Here is an 18,915-nt window from a genome sequence, read left to right as displayed (position 1 = left end):
CATTCGAGGAGGGAAAAGTGTGGAATTGAACCCTCTACAGAGAAGATCCATATTTAAAATTAACCCGGTAAAAGCTTTTAGTGAGGAGAATTTTAAACTTTTAGACTGAAAGTCACGGTCCCTGATTCAAGGCTGGTCCATAAGAAACAAGAACAGGGTATTAGGGAGGACTCGTCCCCAGAGAGCAAATCCCAGTCTCCTGCAGACTGACCTCATGCCTTGCTCACAGAAATGGTTGCCCCATTATATGTGTCAGCCAGAGAGGTCCTTCACGTGCCCTACCACCCTCCTCTTTACAGTTAGCAGGCAAGTGTAGGCTTTGCAAAGCTTTTGGTTTCCTGTGCTGGTGCAAGGAGCAAGAGCATTCTGCCTCTAATTATTATCACCTCTACAAACTGTATAAACACCTTCTGTGTTTTCAAAGAGTTTTATGTACCAAATGTGAAAACTGCTCTTGAGGTAGATACACGCATTTGCTGGTTTTGTAACTAACATTAAGGCTGTAGTGCAAACCAGCAGATGTCAGGAAATGGGTTATGTCTTAGCCTCAGTATTTTTTTATAGAAGGTTTCTAAACTGGCATTGTGTTTTGTGTGTTATTCAGGTTTTTGTTAAACCTGTCTGCAAACAGAAGAGAACACCTCTGGAATTCAAAAATGTGAGGTTAATTTCACCGAGTGAGAAGTAGCTCCAGAGGAGAAAATTACATTTTGCTTTTTAAAATTGTATCTAGTGATTAAATATGTATTTCATATGAATTAGGTCAAGAGTGAGATCCCGTCTCAGTGCTGCATCTGACTTGCAGATACTCGCTCTGTCAATTTGGTAGACATGAAAGCCTCAGCCAGGTGCCCATGCTTCTTAATGGTGTATTAATTACACTTCTGTGCAGGTGTGTTAAACTGACCCTCACAAAAGGCTGAGCACTTTTTGAGGAGTCGCTCCTGTAGCCAGAGAAGAATATGTTGCATAAGGATTGCAACAAGTCATCTGGGCTATGGAGGTACAGGTCCCACATCCTGTTCACATGTGCTTGTGCAAGGAAGAACAGTTTCAATAGAAAAGGCTGACAGAGACCTGCCCAAAGAAGTCCATTGCGATGGTCTGTCACAGACCATCAGGTCAGATCACACTTGTTTAAAGTCAGAGGTCTGTTGTAAAACACTTTCTTTGGCAGGATTTGATTCTGAATCAGTCAAGTGCTATACAAGAGGCAGAAGGAGGATGCTGCCTCCAGCTTATTCTTCTGGGGAGTGTGACTGTGAGGGAAGTTTACTCACAACGCACTTTTCGAAGCAGAAGTTACTGACTTGTTAAAGAGATGAGCTTGGTGAAACTAGCTGACTAGAGAGATGAGGACAAAATTGTTTCTAAGGTTTATTCTCAGCCATTAATTTGGGTTGCGGTCTTAAGTACAAACAAATATATGCTAGGCCAGGTTCTTAAGTTAATGTTCTTTACCATGTTGCACTGAAATAGATATTTAAGATGCATGGGTTCTGCTTGCCTGCCTGCCAAACATCTCATCTGGATATGGTTACTGCGTAGACATAGCCCCTGTTCATGTGCTAGTGCCTGTGAATATCCAGGCTAGCTAACAAGACTTTTGCTTTCTTTGCAGTTTCTTCATGTAAGTGATCCTTTACATTAACCATTTTCATACACTTGAACGTCCAATATTCATTGAATTGAATGAATTAAATTGGGAGTTGAAGCTTACTGATATTCAACACTTTTTCCTAATGCCACTATGAAATTTTTGTTGAACGCAAGACCTTTTAAAGTTTGTTTTAAACTGCTAATGTTTGTTTATTTCTAGTACCAGTATAATGAAAGCTTACTTGGCAATGTTTTCACTGCAAAATAGTGTGTGTGAAATGCTCTATGGCTGGCTGTTCATGTGTTTGAAAAAGTAACTTTGTGGTGAATGTGAATAGTTGTTTTAGATATGAAAATTTTTTATCCCGTTCTCTCTGATTTTGGTGATAAATATTTGATTATCGAATTGAAAATAGAATCATAAATACTCTTGATCATACACATAAAAAGAAAAAAAAATGATATTATTAGGACTCGATTTTTCTTTCACCAAAGTCCTGGAAGTGTTTAAGGACAGGCTGGATGAGGCTTTGAGCAACCTGGGCTAGTGGAAGGTGTCCCTGCTCGTGGCAGGGGGCTTGAAATTAGATGGTCTTTAAGGTCCCTTCCATCCAAGCCATTCTATGATTCTATCCTGTACCACAGGAATATTTTAATTAATTTGGCTGTTGTTGACATCATAAAATCATCGAGGTCAACATAAAATACAAGCAGAAGATCCTTTTTGGGGACCAAGAATCTGTTCCGGTACTTGTGCTGCACATTTATTATTTACACCAACCACCTGTCATCCTGGAAGATTCCTTTTGATTTCAGGGAGAGTAACATGTAAGTATCACAATAAGTAGTGATTCAGATTCAAAAGAAAAATGTCTCCGTGGTGTTTGAAACAATTTTTGGAGTATCTTCTGACACAATGAGGTCCTGCATTGAGGACATCCTTAGGTAGCTACAAACGCTTCAGAAAGTACGTACTTCCCTGTGATGTAGACTGCAGTTAAATTGCATAGGTGTCATGGTGTAAACACAGCAAATTATCATCAAATCCACATCTTTTTGAGAAAATGTTTTTTTCTGGACTTGAAGATCAATGATGAGAAAAACAATATTTTACACTTTTAAATCTAGAAGGCAATAAAATCATCAGTTACATGAGAAGTTGGTTGGAATGGTTTTCCTTCTTTTAAAAAACACACTTCCACTTTAACGCTGATTTTTCTGGTAGAAGGTGATTTAATCTGTTCATTTCCTTATTCTAGATTTTTTTTTGTAGCACAGTAAAATTAGTAACCTCATTATAATGGGTAACCTCATTAAGGCTTACTAGTGTTATTTGTCATTGTTCTACATTTTTGTCTGTTAGATTGGCAGATAATAGGAAGTGCAGCTTTGGGAGTGAAAAGCATCGCTGGCCTGGAGGTTTGATTTCTGACATATATATAAATGTGAACCTGTTGATAAGCAGTGTATGTGACCTGTGACAACTAGCTTGCTATTCTGATGGGGTGAAATATTACAGCTCGAACATGCAGGCTTCTGCTCCACTGGACTTGGAATAGATTAGTAAAGTATTCTCCCAGCTCAAAGGGTTTTCATTTGTTTTCTTCCTCATGATGGATTATAGATAAACTCATATGCAAGTTTATTGCAAGATTCCTCTGAGACCCCTAGCTTTTTATGAATGGAAAGGTTGTTTATAAATGTTCAACATTGTTTTCTTATATTATTTTCCCCATAGGACAAGATTGCTCTGTTTTCTGTAAGAGACTAAACTCAGATTTTACAACCGCATAGATTTAATGTACGTATTAGTTGGCTTTAGATAACTGAAGACTCTGTGGTGAAAAATGTGTTTGATTTCAGCTCCTGGAGGTCTCTTTTATACATACTTTACAATCCTCAAACCAGAGTACAGACTCTACAGAGGCCAGGAGTCTCCAATTCGAAGTTATTGATGGAATCTTTGCCATGCATGTGGTTTTCTATAATGCTAAAATCTTCCAAACACTTCTTTTCTGGTATGTCTGATATTTCTTTATCGGAGTGGCTTTGAAGTCCAGTATTTGTGGAGCTCTGTTCAAACAGTGAGGTTATATCGATGCAGGGTCTGGTCATTCAATTATATTTCATATTTATATTTGCTGTTTTTTGTTCCTAGATCTTATTTCCTTTAGGCATACCATGTCTTTCAGTCACTATAACATATAGTTTGTTATCATTCCTTTAAAAGCATTAATATTAACTAGGAAAATCTTCACCCAGGGGAAGTCCAGGACTTGAACTTGTACAGCCAGAAGATAGGTTCATTATGATGACATAAAGTGTCGATTAGTAAATCTGAGAGCTAATAAAAACAGCTCTGTGATCTGACAGAGGGATGCAACTTCAGGCACTGAAGTTCTTCAAGCAATTTGTACCTTGTTTAACGCCTTAAAGGAAACTTGGATTTTATTAGTAAGGCTTGCTAGCAAAGTTTTTTCTTGTATTCCTATATTCCTGTTCTTCCTATATTCACAAACCTCCTCACACCAGGAGAACAGACACCATCTCCAACTGCAAAGTCTATCAACATTTTAAAAAGCATCACCGAAATCTAGAAGCGGTTTCCCAAGATGTAGAGAAAAGTGTGGGGGAAAGAAGAGTTCCTCATCATGGAGTGTTTTGCATATGGGGGAGGAAATAATCTTTCCATCTTCCAAAGCATACAGTCAGTAAGAACCCCAGCTATATCTGAGAGAGCTTCTGAAAAGTTCGTCTGGAAAAATTTCTCCAGATGGCAAATGTATTCATGACTACTGCCATGCTTTGAATGTCTTATAAAAAAGAAGATGGCTACATTGCTTGCAGAGTCCAAGGTGCAGGACTGCATTCCCACCTCAAGGCAATGCAATAGTAAGCTCAGAGTAGGGAGCAAAATGTGCTATAAAACATCAGACCCAGTGAAGTGTCTCATTTGTACACATCCTGTGGGGATACCTGGCAGTTCACACTCCCAAGCATTCCTCCTGAGAGGTTTAGGAAAGATGGTTTCCCTTAAACAAAAAGCTGTGTTTGTCAGTGATCATGGCTGCGCTAAGGACCAAGTTCTCTGTGAAGTGTTCGGTGGCTCACGAGGCTTTAGACTCGTAGGTTCAGCTCAGTGTGTAGTGCTGGCCACAGATGTCAGATAGCACTGTCTTATTAGTACGTAAGTGGTGCGTGGGATTCTGACACGCTTCACCAGAAGCAGCTAATCGGTGTTTTACCTGTTTATAAATCATGCTGTACTGGTGGTGCTGGCCTCCACAATGCCATATTTTCAGTGCTGATTAACAAAATCAGTTGGCCAAAGAGAAAAGAAGTCTGCTGTTTCACAGTGGGGGCTGTTATTTCACAAGGTAGAACAAGTGGCTCCTTGTTCATTTCTTGGTGTTGTAAGACAAGTTGATTTATTGCCGTGAAGGGAGAGGATTATGGGCCTGTAGTATATTTAATAGCTTCAGAAACATCTACTTTTTGCGTATGAAATCCAGTAGCTCTTATTCTCTAAGTGCTGTCTCAAATTTCTTAAGTTACAGAATTCAAGTTCTGTAAATACCAGCGGGTAGACCAAGTTCTTGCGAGCTCTCATGAAACATTATTGTGATTAGGCTTTCTGAAACTAAGTGTTTTTGAGGCATTGCTTGTAGGGAGTATTGGCAATGAGAACATAATGAGATCAAGAGGCCACTGGCTTCTCGCAAAGAAAGTAGTCCTATTCAAGAAAGTGTGAAAAGTGACAGCATCTGAGAGAGACAAAACTGTGTGTTTTTTTTTTTTCCTCCCATTCGTTTTCCATAGTTTGTTGCTATCTGGCAATGGGCTAGAACCAGTTCATGTTTCCCTTCAAAAGGCCTGTTTTTCTTACCAAGTATCTTGAGTAGACAGGATATAAAACAGCTTTTTTGGAGAGTCCAGAGCATATTGCTGATACTCCCCTGGAAGTAATAAGATGTGCCTCCTAAATAAGGCCAGCTGGCATTCATGAGTAGGTGTACAATTAAATATACGTGTATTGTGTGTCTGTTTTATGGGATCTCTGATTGCTCTAACTTACAGTTCGTCTGGTGTCTTGTTACAACCCTCAGTTGTCAATCTGGGCAAGTTTGCAGCAGGTTATCAGATCTCAGCTACTTAAGTTTGTTGCTTTCTGTTCTGTTTGTTCAATATGGGAACAAATGGGAAATATCATTATGTGTCATAGCTTAGTTTGCACATTTACTTGGCCAACCTCTCTTTTACCTTTCTTCAGTGTGTTTATCAGTCTGCTATAGTAAGACAGTGTTAGGCATGGTTCCTCCTTAATACTCCTTGCGGTAGGTAAGGGCTGTTTACCTCTATTTTTAAAACACTTTTCTGAACGTCAATTTGTAATAAAAACAGCTAAGACTTTCTCCCTTAGTTCAGCAGCTCTGAGAACGTACCCCTCAGGACTGCTTAGTCCGCTGGACACTCTGTGGTTTTCAGCTATGGGCCACAGGCTACCACTAAGGGACTTGGCGAAGGCAAGCAAGAAAATTGAGCTTGGTGAGATTAAATTTTCTGTATAGGGGTCTTCATCTTCAGAGGAATGTTCTTAAGGCTTCATGAATTAAAATGTAATAATGTTTTTAGAAGGCTGAAAACAACACGTACCTTCTTTGAAAGTAATTTTTGTATCATGATAGTTCAAAAAAATCATTAGGCCTCTAGTCACCAGAGTACCCTAACCTTTGGCATGCAGAAGAAAAGAATCTTGCTAGGTTATCAGATTATATTTATCACATAGTCACATAGTTCATAAAGGGTTAGACCTCTTCATCCTATATGAATTTATGTTGGGCTGTATTGATATTTGCTAGACATTAGTTACAAAATGAGTAGTGCATGTTTGTGTGTCTGCTGGTTTAAGGTGAGACGTGTATCTGAAACATGCATCACCTCCCCTGCCTTTTCATAGTTACAGATTCCTTATTCTTAAAATGATGAATGTAAGAACTGCTGATTTCTCTCAAAATTGTTGCCCAACTACCATATGTAGTTTTGTGTTTATGGAGTATATCTTCTAAGTGCTTCTGTGTGAGTGTTGTGAACAGATTTTACAGACACTGAAAGCTATGAGAGGTGAAAGTGGTACCATTTGGGTAGTGGAAGGGTTTCTCATCATTACTGAGGAAAACATTAAGCAAAGGTGCTCGTGTAGTGGTGTTAATCCGAATGAGTTTCTTACCTCTTTGAGGGTCTGTTTATGTATCTACACCAGTAGAGTTGGTCATATTTGTAAGTGTATTGAAACACAATCCTTGCTATAGTAAAACTGTATAATAAATTTCTATATATTTGCTTAAGGAAGGGCCAGAAATCAGATTTGTGCCGCAAGGAACTGCCACCTTCCCATTTTAGCATGATGCAGTGGGACAGAGAGAGCAAACCTTGAAGTGCTGCCACTGGGTAAAGGCTTCCTGGCTCTTAGTAGGTTGAGGTATTGCTGTCCTACAGTCATATTTAACAGATTACTAGTAAGCTCAGTGGCTGGGTGACGTCCATGCTGAGGCACTTGCTAGTCTTCATCTCAAAGAAGGTGCCAGCTTTCTTTGTTGGTTCTGTGCTGTTCATGTAAAAGGATTGACTGTGTCCTAGAGAGCCATATCAATGCTGAGGCTGGCAGCAGTTTCCTTGGGGGATCTGGTTAGCAGCAATACATGCCTTCCTGCAGACTGACCGGGTAACAGCCTTTGGCACCTGACTGATATTTCAGTACTGCTTTTTTATCCAAGAAGGCACAGGTGTATTTCCCACTGATTGCATTAGTGCTGCTTACAGTACTTTGGGGCAAATACATAGCCCATATACATATGCATGAATATGCATATTACAGTAACATAAAAAATCAATTTGTAATTTAAAATGGTGAATGCAAGCCATTTTTGCATGCTTTCCTGGTTTGCATGCTTCTTGTTTGTTTATATTTCTGTTCTTTCTAATACCGAATAAGAAAATACTCCTCATTCTCTGAAACACTGTGTGTTTGTTCACTTTTTTTTTAAACTTCTCACCTGTTTTAGTGTCATACTTCGAGAGTGGTATTAGTGTTTTAAAACCACGTATGAGTAAATTGATTATGCTCATTTCAAAATCCAGATTGGGCAGCTTAGCTCATTTCCAGGACTCTGCTGAAAAATGCCTCATCAATAGGCTCTGTGGGAGTGCTATCATTTTGGAGACTTAAAAATAGACATCAAAGACATGTTGCTTTTAAAACTCCTTCTTGAATGCAAACTTGAGACCAAGTCACCAATATTTTAATACGGTCAGTACCTTTCAGACTGTCAGTGGATTGCTTTTTTTCACATGCGGAAAAAATTGTTGTGGAGTTGCAAGAAACTAGGCTTTAAGACACAAAATCCAAAAACTCATACTTTGTAACTCCTCTGCAGAGACATCAGATATTTCACGAGTGCTGACAATGTACTACTCAATTAGCACTAGGAGTGGTTTTGTCGTGTCTGGATAAAAATGCATTATCTACCTGCAGCGTGGAATGGCTCTCTCCAACACCCCCTGTGGATTTCGTTTGCAGGGCTCACAACAAGTCTGACTTCTCAGGTGGGAAGGGATTTCCAATGGGAGCACATAATGCCAGGAGTTTTCTGCTACCCTTTCAAGCCAGTGACAAGTTCTGAGTAACATACATGATTTTTCCAACTGAGGAAAATATTAATCGTGTCATATAGTTGGCATTAATTTAGCATTTGTGATGTGTAGTGGCTGCAGTTCAGATTCAGCCCTGTGTGGCAATGGAAACGGGCACCAAATCTGCTAAGATCGTGCTGACCTGACCTAGTATCAGAAGAGAGGTTACTTGGAATTAGTTTTCATTACTCGTTTTCTCAGTTTGTCTGTTCCAGCCATTTCCCACGTGAGTTGTTCTTATAAAATACAAGTATATATTTCTGACAGCAAGGCTGCAGGAAGTGCAGCTGATAGCACACAGTTCTAGTATTTTGCCCCAGCAGCATTATAATATGTTCCTAGAAATCACTAAGTGAAGCCGGAATACAATTCTCCCACCTACAAAAAGCTCTGCAGCAAGAGCTGGCTGTCTGTGGCCCTAAATATTTATGGCCTCGTTCCTTCCTTTGTCACTTGGGCTTCATGTGCCTTGCTAGGAAAGACTTCTCAATAGGTAGCATGCCCCATTCGTACCGTGCTTACTGTTTCGTGTCCCCAGTGTCAGTCACTGAAGATTGTGGCCCACGGTGAGGCTGATACTATTTATGGCTAAATTTAACCGAAGGAATTGCAAATTAAACATCCTCACATACACTCGCTTTATAACTCATAAAATGTCTGAACAGAAATGTTCATTGTGAGCCTACATGGAGCACAAGGAGAGAAATCTGAGAAATTGTGAAGCATGGTCAAAATACCAGGCCCCTTCATAGCGGTTTAAGTAGATAGTACAAAATTGTGTTAAAGTGTTTTTCCCAAGCTGTGTGAATAAAGTCTTTATTAAGTTAAATGAAATCTGATTTGATATAAAAGAACTCATAAATCATCTTTTACGATCTTCTGTTCAGCGTCAGGAGCAGGAGACATTTATACGTTGTATACAATAATATCTCTCCCCCCCAGTTTTCAGACGCCTTTTCTAACTAATTGGGTTTTCTTACATTCATTTTATTGTACTTGAAGTTTAATATTTACACCGCCTAACGTGGTAATCGATTAGTAGAGGGCCAGACCCTGTGACACCTTTTTATCATGCAATTTTACAGGCCTATCTGCACCTAGTTAATTCTTTTCCCTCATAAACCCAATTGCATTCCCTACATCTGAAGTACTTGTAGCTCCTTAAAGGCACAGGTTGCCACCGATGGTCTATGTTCTCGTTATGGTTGAAGATTCTTGCAGTTTTACTTTCACGTAGTGCGTTCCTCCAGTCCATCATGGCTATTGACATGTGAGCTGATGCATAAGGTGAAGATTGTTTGTTGCTCTTTTAGATGTTAGAGTTTCCAGAATCCAGTTTTTGTGTTTGTCAGCTGTGGTATAGCTGCTGGTTTGTTAAGCTGCTCCTTAATGAGTCTCAGGAGGCTTGGACACCACGTACTGCTGGGTAAGAAACCCTGTAGCTACAGCACAATGAGCCCAGTCTGACAGAGAAGTTAGGGACCCAAGGTGGGTACGAGTCTCCCTGAGCATCGCAGGTTATTAAGGTGGTGCAATCCCTCATTAGCACCAGGAGACCAGAGGTGCTGCAGACGGATGGGGAAGCTTCTTCCCACCGGCAGCACTGAGAGCTGTGTGTGGCACTGATCTGGGGACCTGCGTGAGGCTGGCTGGGGTCCAGCTGAGAAGCGACGTTTGGGGTGGAATGGGTTCCCCTGGTGCCCCACGGGAGGTTGTGGGCACGCAGGGCTCCCATGCGATGTCAGCTCGGGGGATGTGCTGCAGGGTGGTTGCGGTGTGTTTGGTGTGGGTGGGTGGTGATGGGGGTCTTGCAGGAAGCTTTGAGAGGTGGCATGGACTTGGGAAGCAAGAAGACCAGGCACCTGTGACATGGGAGAGGCTTGAGGGTCACATATGGAGTAACAACAACATGTACTGTAGGGTGACAAAAATGTTGTGCTTTGTTCTTAATAAATGTATGACCTGCTTTTGAAAAATCAGGCTAGCTTAGCTTTAGCCAGCATGGTATTTCTTTGTCCTTTTCTAATCCAACTTTCTAACCCCCAGGAACTGCAGGGAAAAAAAAAAATCTTTAGTGTGTTTTTTGTTTGGTTGCTTTTCTTTTGTTTGTGTTTTTAAAGAAGGGTGTAAAGAAGTCAGGAAAAAAAATGTATTTTCATGTTTTAATTTCAAATTAATTTGTGACTTAATCAGCCAAACGTAGTTTAGAAACTGGAAAGAATTACTGTTTCACAACTTAAAACCATTATTCCTTTCCAATCATTACCAGGCTGTTAATTCCAGGCAAACACTTAGCAAATTGCAGGAAACCTGCCTTTAATTTCCAACCCCATTTTCCGTTACAAGAGCTCATCATATTTTTCAGGCAGCAAGTCAATGTGGAAGCATTTATGTAGCTTCCTCCCCACTAAGTCCATTATGTCTGTGTCTTTGGTCATGGGTTTGCTCTGCTAATATGTCATGGACTCAGCAAGCAGGTTACTAATCAGAAGGTTAAAGGGGACTTGCTGAAATGGAACTGCATAAGCCAGACTTAATATGAAAGGACAAAGGAAAGCAAGGAAGACACACAAAAAAAGAGGGCAGCAACAGCTTTTTCTGTGATCTGTGCAGTGAGGGTGAGGTTATTCTGCATGTTTCTGGCTTATTTTGTTCCACTTTGCCCAACATAATGTATTTCAGTGCAGGCTATTTTATTAGGCGTTTGCCTAAGAACAAACATTTCCTTAACTCTGATTTGTCTCCTCATCACTATAATACTTGTAATGGATAAATACAATAAAGTTAGGAGTGTTTCAGAGAAGCCAGCGGTATGACGGAGCTTATTTACGCTGAGCAGCGAAGAGCAGAACTGTCCCACTTTGTAGTGACCCCAGCTGATCGATCAGCATGTTAAAAAGCAGCACTGTGCAAGCTTGCCACTTTGGGCACAAAAGTCTGTCTGCATTAGCCAGGAGCTTCACCCAGCCTAATAGACCTTGTCAAGAGGTATAGCGCAGTGCTAACACGCTTTGATGTTTTTCAGCTCAGAGGTACTCGCATACTTGCCAGGTCAGGTATTTCAGCATCCGTATGTAGACATCCATCTGTAGATGTGTAATTTGAAAAATGGTTTTGTAATAAATGGAAGGCAGCCATGTCTCCATTTTATGGAATCGGGAGCAAATACTAGAAAGTTGTTTGGTTGGGTTTTTTTTTGTGAAATTTGTTTGTCTTAAAACCTGCTCTGGTTTCTCTGAAAAAAAAGAGCAACCAAGAAATTCAAGAATTGAGATGCAAGTTGCAGAGAGTTATCTTCTCATTATCGTAGTTACTTGCATATTGCTTATATGATAATTATTGTTACAGTCCCACTGATTTTACCAAGACATAGGATGTTTTCCATGTAGCAATTTAATAGCATATAAACACCCTTATTCTTTTTATCTTGATACATTTCGATATTATCACCTATGTAGCAAGTACATAATATTTTTCCATTCATTAAAATCATTACTAGTAAACAATGCATTGTGAAAAAGTAGTGTGAAACGATCTGTAGCCTTTCAACTCATTCCTTTCATTTCATTTCATTCAATTTAAGCCTGTTTGGCATTGTCCAAGTTAACAAATCACTCTCTTGTTCAGCACCTACTGCTGGCAACCCATAGCTCAATGTCTCATCCAGAAACATGAAAGACCTCATTAAATCTATTTTTGTGTGAGTTAACAGATCTCCAAATTAACCTTTCTTTAAAAGTAAAATAAAATAAAATAAAAATAGTAGAGGTCAGCCTGCTTGTACAACAAAGTTTGCTGACCACAGAGATTTTTCAAGCATGATGGCACATTTGACTGCATGGTTGTCTCATCAGTTTGGCAGTGATCTGTTCAATGCCAGCGAGGAATGCTAAGGCTCTAAGTGTCTGAAATGTGCTAACGTGTAGTGGTGGGCTTTTTTTGTAAGCAGGAAGTGAGAAATGGAAGAGACAATGTCTTTACATTTTTATTTTTATTTTTTTTCACAACAGCAGTAAATTATTGATGTGAAAAGACTTGGCTAGTAATTTTGGGGGAGAAATGCTCATCTCTATTCACTTGCCAATTCTTTGCATGGCAACACATTTTTGCATTTTGTTTGTTTTGTGGTTTGGAGTATTTTTTTTTTTTCTGTTACAATTCTCTAACTTTCACTAATAGGTAAATACAAATCAATAGGATCTCACAGAATTGCAGAAAGGCTATATAATGAAATCCATGTCTTACTTGGACGCGGACTGTTAAAAGTATAAGGCAATTAACAAGACCTCCAAAGGAAAAAACTGAACCTATATATGCTGGTAGTCATAATGATCTTAAGCTATGCCTGAAAATGTAGGAAAAATATTACTGAAGTTATTTTAAGCCCATTACTTTTTCAGTAAAAGATACAGAAGATAATGTATTTTCAACAGAAATCACAAAATTCATCTGCATTATACCTAAAAGACAAATGACAAACATTTTCAAAATTTACGCATAGAAATGTCTAAATAAAAAACACATAGCATCAAACACAGGCAGAAGGAAATGTTAAGGAAGTATTGAGCAAAGTGAAGATGCTGAGTAGAAATAGTATTTTAGTAACAACATTATTACAGCAACATCTATATTTTTGAGTTTCTGTCTTACAGGTAAATAAAATATGAGTATAAAATATGTCAAGTAACAGAGAAGAGTACAAATATGTGTAGCAAGGTGCAAGATAATGTAAATTTGTTTCTTACATTGGTTTAAGTTTCTGCAACACTGAACCAGATTTGTGTGTTTGCTTTTGTGTTTGTTTTTTGGCTTTATTTAAGGTTACACAATACAAATATCAAGTAATGTACTTCTATTTAAAGAGTGCATTGCATGGCCATGGTGCATTCTTTTCCCATTTGTTACTACCTAGCAGAGCATGGTAGCACTAGTAAAATCATCTGGGGGTTGGTTCTAAAAACCCTCTCAGTGTTGAACTCAACTGAACATCTATGACATAAAGTCACACCAGGTGACACAGTGACTCATGAAGAACCTACCTATAATATCTAAGTAGCAAAAAATTGTGTTATTGGGGGGACTTCAATGGAATGACTATGTTCTGTATGTCTTATGCAGTCAGTACTAAAAAGACTGACATTCAAAAACATCATAGATAACAAATATTGGTGCAATAAATTCTTTGTTAAACATCATGTTGATGACTAAAAGGGAAAAAATCACAATGCTGGCTTAGGTAAGCGAACAGATTAATTTATGGCTTTGTTGAATAGTGGAAAATTAAAAGCAGAAAATTCTGTGTGAGAAACTGTAATGTAAATTCTCTCAGTAAATTAAAAACCCATTTCACAAACTTTCAGGTTTGTGCTGAAAACTGCCCCAAAGAGGAAACAAAAAGCCCTGATAAATACATCCATTTGAAAGAATGCATATTGAAAAAAAACAATGGAAGGGAGCGTAAGGTGATGATAATGAATATATCTCAGATAAGAAGTTCGGAAAACTGATGGGCAGGAGTTCAAATTAGGGAGAAATAACCTGGCCAGTATGTTTTGTGGTCTTCTCTTTTTCTTTCCTTTAATGGATGTTGGGCTTCTTACTGTGGTCATTAAGATGATGAGGAATAAAATAATTCCTAATAATGTTAACCAAATTTAGATAAAACTTGAAGAGTTTCCCACAATTAAGCAGAAAATGCTGAAGTATTCAATATTTACCTTCTGTGCTTGGATGGATGAAGAAACGGTAAACAGAACAGTTAGATAATATAAAATATTTTCCTTTTCCATTGAAATACTAAATTGTAGCTAGTAATACAGAGTATTTTCAAGCACTAAGGCCTGATACCTGAATTAGAGTAAAAAAATATTTAGTGAAACAAGTACCCATAAAGCAGATGAATGTAGACTGCAAACACTAACACCATTTTATAGTAAACTGCGTAGTAAACTGTGTAGTTACTTTTATAGTAAACACAGAGGCCACCCCTGAGGCCCCCTGCTACCAAACCCTTGCCACGTAAACCCAATACAACTTCCATCAAAAATATTTCAAAAACTGGATGAAGAGCTCTTCTAGTTGTCAGTGTTTACTAACTTGTTGACTAACTAAGTTGTCTAACACTTGAAAATTTTTAAAGAAATGAAAATAAGTCATGATCATTTCCCTATGCTTTATAAATATTGATCGAGTATAATTTCAACTCTACAGGGCTGCCTTTTTCAGGCGAAATAACTGAATGAATGATACAGGAATCATTTATGTGAATTTTCCCATTAACATTTAACATTCAGTGGCATTTCTTAGCATCAAGACTAAGTAACCACTGAAGCCAATAGTGTGCTTGCAGTGATACTTCCATTTGCAACATGCAAGACTACAGACTGTAGCAGGTTTGTCATGTTAGAATTACAATCTTTATTTAAAAAACCTTTCTGAAGAAAGACGCTAGGAAACTTCTTTTATCATGTCTATTAATTTCCAGCTGCTGTCTGTAGGCTGTTCTATTAAAGGCATAGTTAGAATAATTGATATAAAACCTTTTGCAATGGGAGGATTGTGGTATTTCTGACCATCTGCAAAATGGTGGCCTTACAGTAATAATGAAATGAGCAAAAAGGGCTAGGTACTCGCTGTATTAATCTTTTCTTCTTTATGATCTTTTTTCTGTTACCTGTAATAGAGCTCTAACCTTAAAATGGTCTCAGACTTGAACAATTTTTCATGATCTGGCTGTCTCAGGATTGTTTTAGTTCAATTTAATATTTCTTTTAATTCACTGATTTTTGAGCTATTTATGGGATTTAACTCTTGTGCCAGATGCAGGGGTCAATAAATCATGATTTCAGTAATTATCAAATGGTTATAAAATGATTGTATAAAAAAACATCAACTCGTTAGGGAAAAAAAAAAAACAATGCTACTGGCTTTTTCCAACAAATGGATGTTTAATATTTCTTTTTCATACCTTTCTCCCACTAAAAGACAAACATACCAAATCTCTGCTTCAGAAGACTAAAGAAAAAATATCTTGATCTATCGATACAACTATTATTCCCTAAGTTTCAATTATTCTAATAGAAAATATGGTTTATTTTTAAGGATGAGAGTAAATCTGATATAGTTAAGCCAATCCAATATTTAGCTGCATCAGAAGGGGATGGTCCCATCCCACTTGCCTCCAGCTGGATGCATTGACCATTTCTTTTGCAGACAGGAGTTACAGAGACACAGAGCATGTCACTGGATGATCCAGGGGTGATGGTTGATGCTAGTGTATGCTGCTCTGGTACTTCCTTAATCGTGCCTTGCACGTGGTGGCTGTTTTGTATTATTGGTGCAGGCTTTCATCCAATTCCTTGATGAGCTAGTTGGGGGTGTTGAGCCAGCAGAGGCTAATTCCCCACTCTTTCTCTCCCTGTTTCTTTGGATAGGTTCCTGAAAGTTTAGTAGTTTGAACTTGCTTCCTGCAGACTCAGATGAACAACATGGTTGACGCAACACAGAAGGCAGGGCTTTGGAGAAGATGGCCATACCTGCAGCAGCACCAAATATTTTAGTGTCAGCTTTAATGGAACTATACCCTAGCCCTGAAAAAAATCCCCTCCCATTATCAGCCGGCTGAGTGAACTCACCCTGCAGCTGCACAGCCTGAGCTAACAGAAGAAGGGAGGGGAGAGGAGGCAGGCAGGCAGGAATCCATGGCTTGAAGGGGTGGGAAGTGGGGCCTCCCCCTTTGGCAGCCGCTAGCTGTTAGACTGGCACGGCTGTAATACGAAACTGCTCAGAGCTTACTGAGGAATGTGGAAGTGTCTGCTTTGGTTTTACATCATCTAATTTGTGCTCAGTTATACTTCCTCATCACAATTTGTATTTCGATTAATAATTGTTTGTGAGACAGAGAAAGGAAGAAATGCAAAAGCAAAATTTTGAACTGCAAGTAGGACTTTATGTAAATAATTAACCACTTAAAATATCTAGTTTAAAACTAAAAGTAAATGTATTTCAAAGCCCAGTAGTGCCCCCAGTACAGGGGCGCTCCCTCCCATAGTAGGCACAGCTCATTGTGCTGCTGCACATGCATAGCTGTCCGTCCTTTCATAAGAAGGCACAAGCTGTAGCAGGAATTCACTGTCTGCTCGCTTATTTGTTCCACCTGTATTTTCTCAGGCTTCAGAAACCAGGTCTCAAGTTAGAACAGGCAGATCTTACAGTTTTGATCTGGTTCTCGGATCAGGCAGGTAAGTGCCATTAAGCAGGAGGCAGCGTGGCAGCTATGTCTGACGTAAGTTGTTCCTGCTCCGAGTGTCTCTCGCCTGTTCCCTTTAGCGATTCTCTTTTGTGTCTGCTTAGCCGTCTTTCAGATACTTCAGAATGACACCCTTTTTTCCACAAGCTTTCTTAGCATTGCTGATGTCCATGCGGGCTCCCAGCTGAGTGGGCTTTCTGTCAAACAACCCAGTCTCTCCCATACGTGTGAGCAATGCATGGGACTTAACAAGCGTTGTTCAATAAAATGCGCGGGACTCGATCTGCGTCGAGTAGATCTGATGGTGTCAGGACAGATTGGAGGAAAAGCAGCTCATTCTTTTAGCTTGTTTATTCTGGGAGCAGTTATGATTTTGAAGCCATAGAGTGACTGACTTCAGCCTAGTTAATACCCAGAGAATATTGTTCTGCTGCTTATCCAGACAGATCTGGTATATTGCTTGGAGCACAGGGTCCAGATGCCTTCAAGATCAGGCTGCCAGAAGTATGGACAGCTTTCTGGTTATTCAGAAAGGACTGTTATTCAGAAAGGAAGGTATGATTTCAACTTCCTATTAAGGCTTTCTAGGTTGGCTTTTAATACTTAAGTGTGTAGTTTACAGCTTTCAGGACCAGCACCTCCTTGTGCTTAGGCAGCTATTGGAACACCCATTTTAGAGATGAGGTAACTTCATCCTGTATGTTAGTCATCCCATATTGAGGAGTGGTGAGTCAGTGCAGCCTCACTTGAAAGCAGCCCTGCATTTTGTGATGAGATTGATAAAAGTCGCTTTCTTTTCTTCATAGCTCATCACAAATTTGAGTAAGGAGGGAGAACTGTTGGTAATTGTGCTGGGGTACATTGAATTGCAAGCCCAGGTTTAGAAATTAATGGACAATACTGTGTTAAAATGGTAATGTTACTTTGTAACTGAGAACAAATTGTGTATGCAGTGAAAAGTAAGCCTGTCCTTTGCTAAGCTCTTTTCAACAATTGTACTGGTGGATCCGTGAAGTTTACTGGGATGTGCTCCGAGTCATGTTCTTACAATAGCCACTTACTCCCCAAAAGATAATAGCCACTTACTATCCAGAGTGTTACTGAAGAAATAATGTTAAAAACTATTTCTTTTCTGCTATTTTTTTCAAGCTACAGGAATTATCTATGTTTCATCTGAAAGCATCCTTACCTTTTCCTGAAGCTTTGACACCACCACGGGTTTTACAGTTGAAGAACAGAATGTTCTAGCTCTGTATTCTTGAGAATGCCCCCATCTATCTTAAGACTGAAATTCCAAGTTAATAAATACAAAATCCATAATTTCAAAGTTAGTAATATAAAAAATGATGGCAATTTTTACTCTGGTCTATTAAAAGTAACAAATCAATGAATTAAGACAGTACTAAAAATACAGCCTTTCCTATTATTATTTCAAAGTTAAATGTTATTATTGCTCAATACATCTTGTTTTCTGTGAAAGTATCAAAGGGATGCATAGTTGTTACTTGTACAGCTGTTTTATCATTGGTACCAGGGGCTCTGCACTGGTAAGGCCCTGTGAGTTGGTCTGGGCACCACATGAAGGCTTGGGGTGAGCTTGGAACCTCCTTACCTCATAATGAAGCACTTAGGATGGAAAACAGAAAAAGCAAAGCTCACCCTCTGAGCTCAGCAGGCAATTGCTCTAGGATGCCCAACATGACTGTATCACCTTGCTATTTTCCCAGTATCCTCAATTTACTTAGCTCTGCTTGAGGTTGGACCCACTATACCTACAGAAGCCTTTCTGCCCTTCCTGTGAGTTTATACAGCCCTATCATTTACATGTTTTCATGTGGGAGGGCTTTTCTCCTGTTAATGAATTGCTTCAAGTAGATTTCCCATAGCAGTAGAGAAAAGATTATGTAATTCCGTGAGAAAAGGAATTCCAGCATTCTTTCAAAGCAAATAGAGTTCCTTTCAAGCTTGGTTATGTACAGGTACTCTTCAAGTAAGAGAATAAAGATATAGTTAGATATATATGTATGTTTAAGTGTATATTTGTAGCTGAATGTGACTTAAAGACAGTAGGAATGTTTGCAGTTAGACGCGTTTGTCTATGAGCTTTCACAGTACTGTGAAGTAAACAGTCTTTCCATATTCTGCATACCTATATGTGCTAGGAAACTGGTACAGCTGAGAGAGATAGTTATGCTGCATTTCACTGAGCTGTTTATATCAGCTAATCATGCTCTATGTCATTAGTTCTCTAGATATGTAGCTCTGTATGCACCGTTTTTCACCTTGTTTCCCATGTTATTCACTGGAAATCTGGGTTTACCCATCAAGAAGTGCACTGTTACTGTACAACGTTTTATATATATAAAATGAACATTCAG

Source organism: Anser brachyrhynchus (assembly GCF_964034855.1).
Source record: "Anser brachyrhynchus genome assembly, chromosome: 4".
Lineage (NCBI taxonomy): Eukaryota > Metazoa > Chordata > Aves > Anseriformes > Anatidae > Anser > Anser brachyrhynchus.
This window is presented reverse-complemented; position numbering follows the sequence as displayed.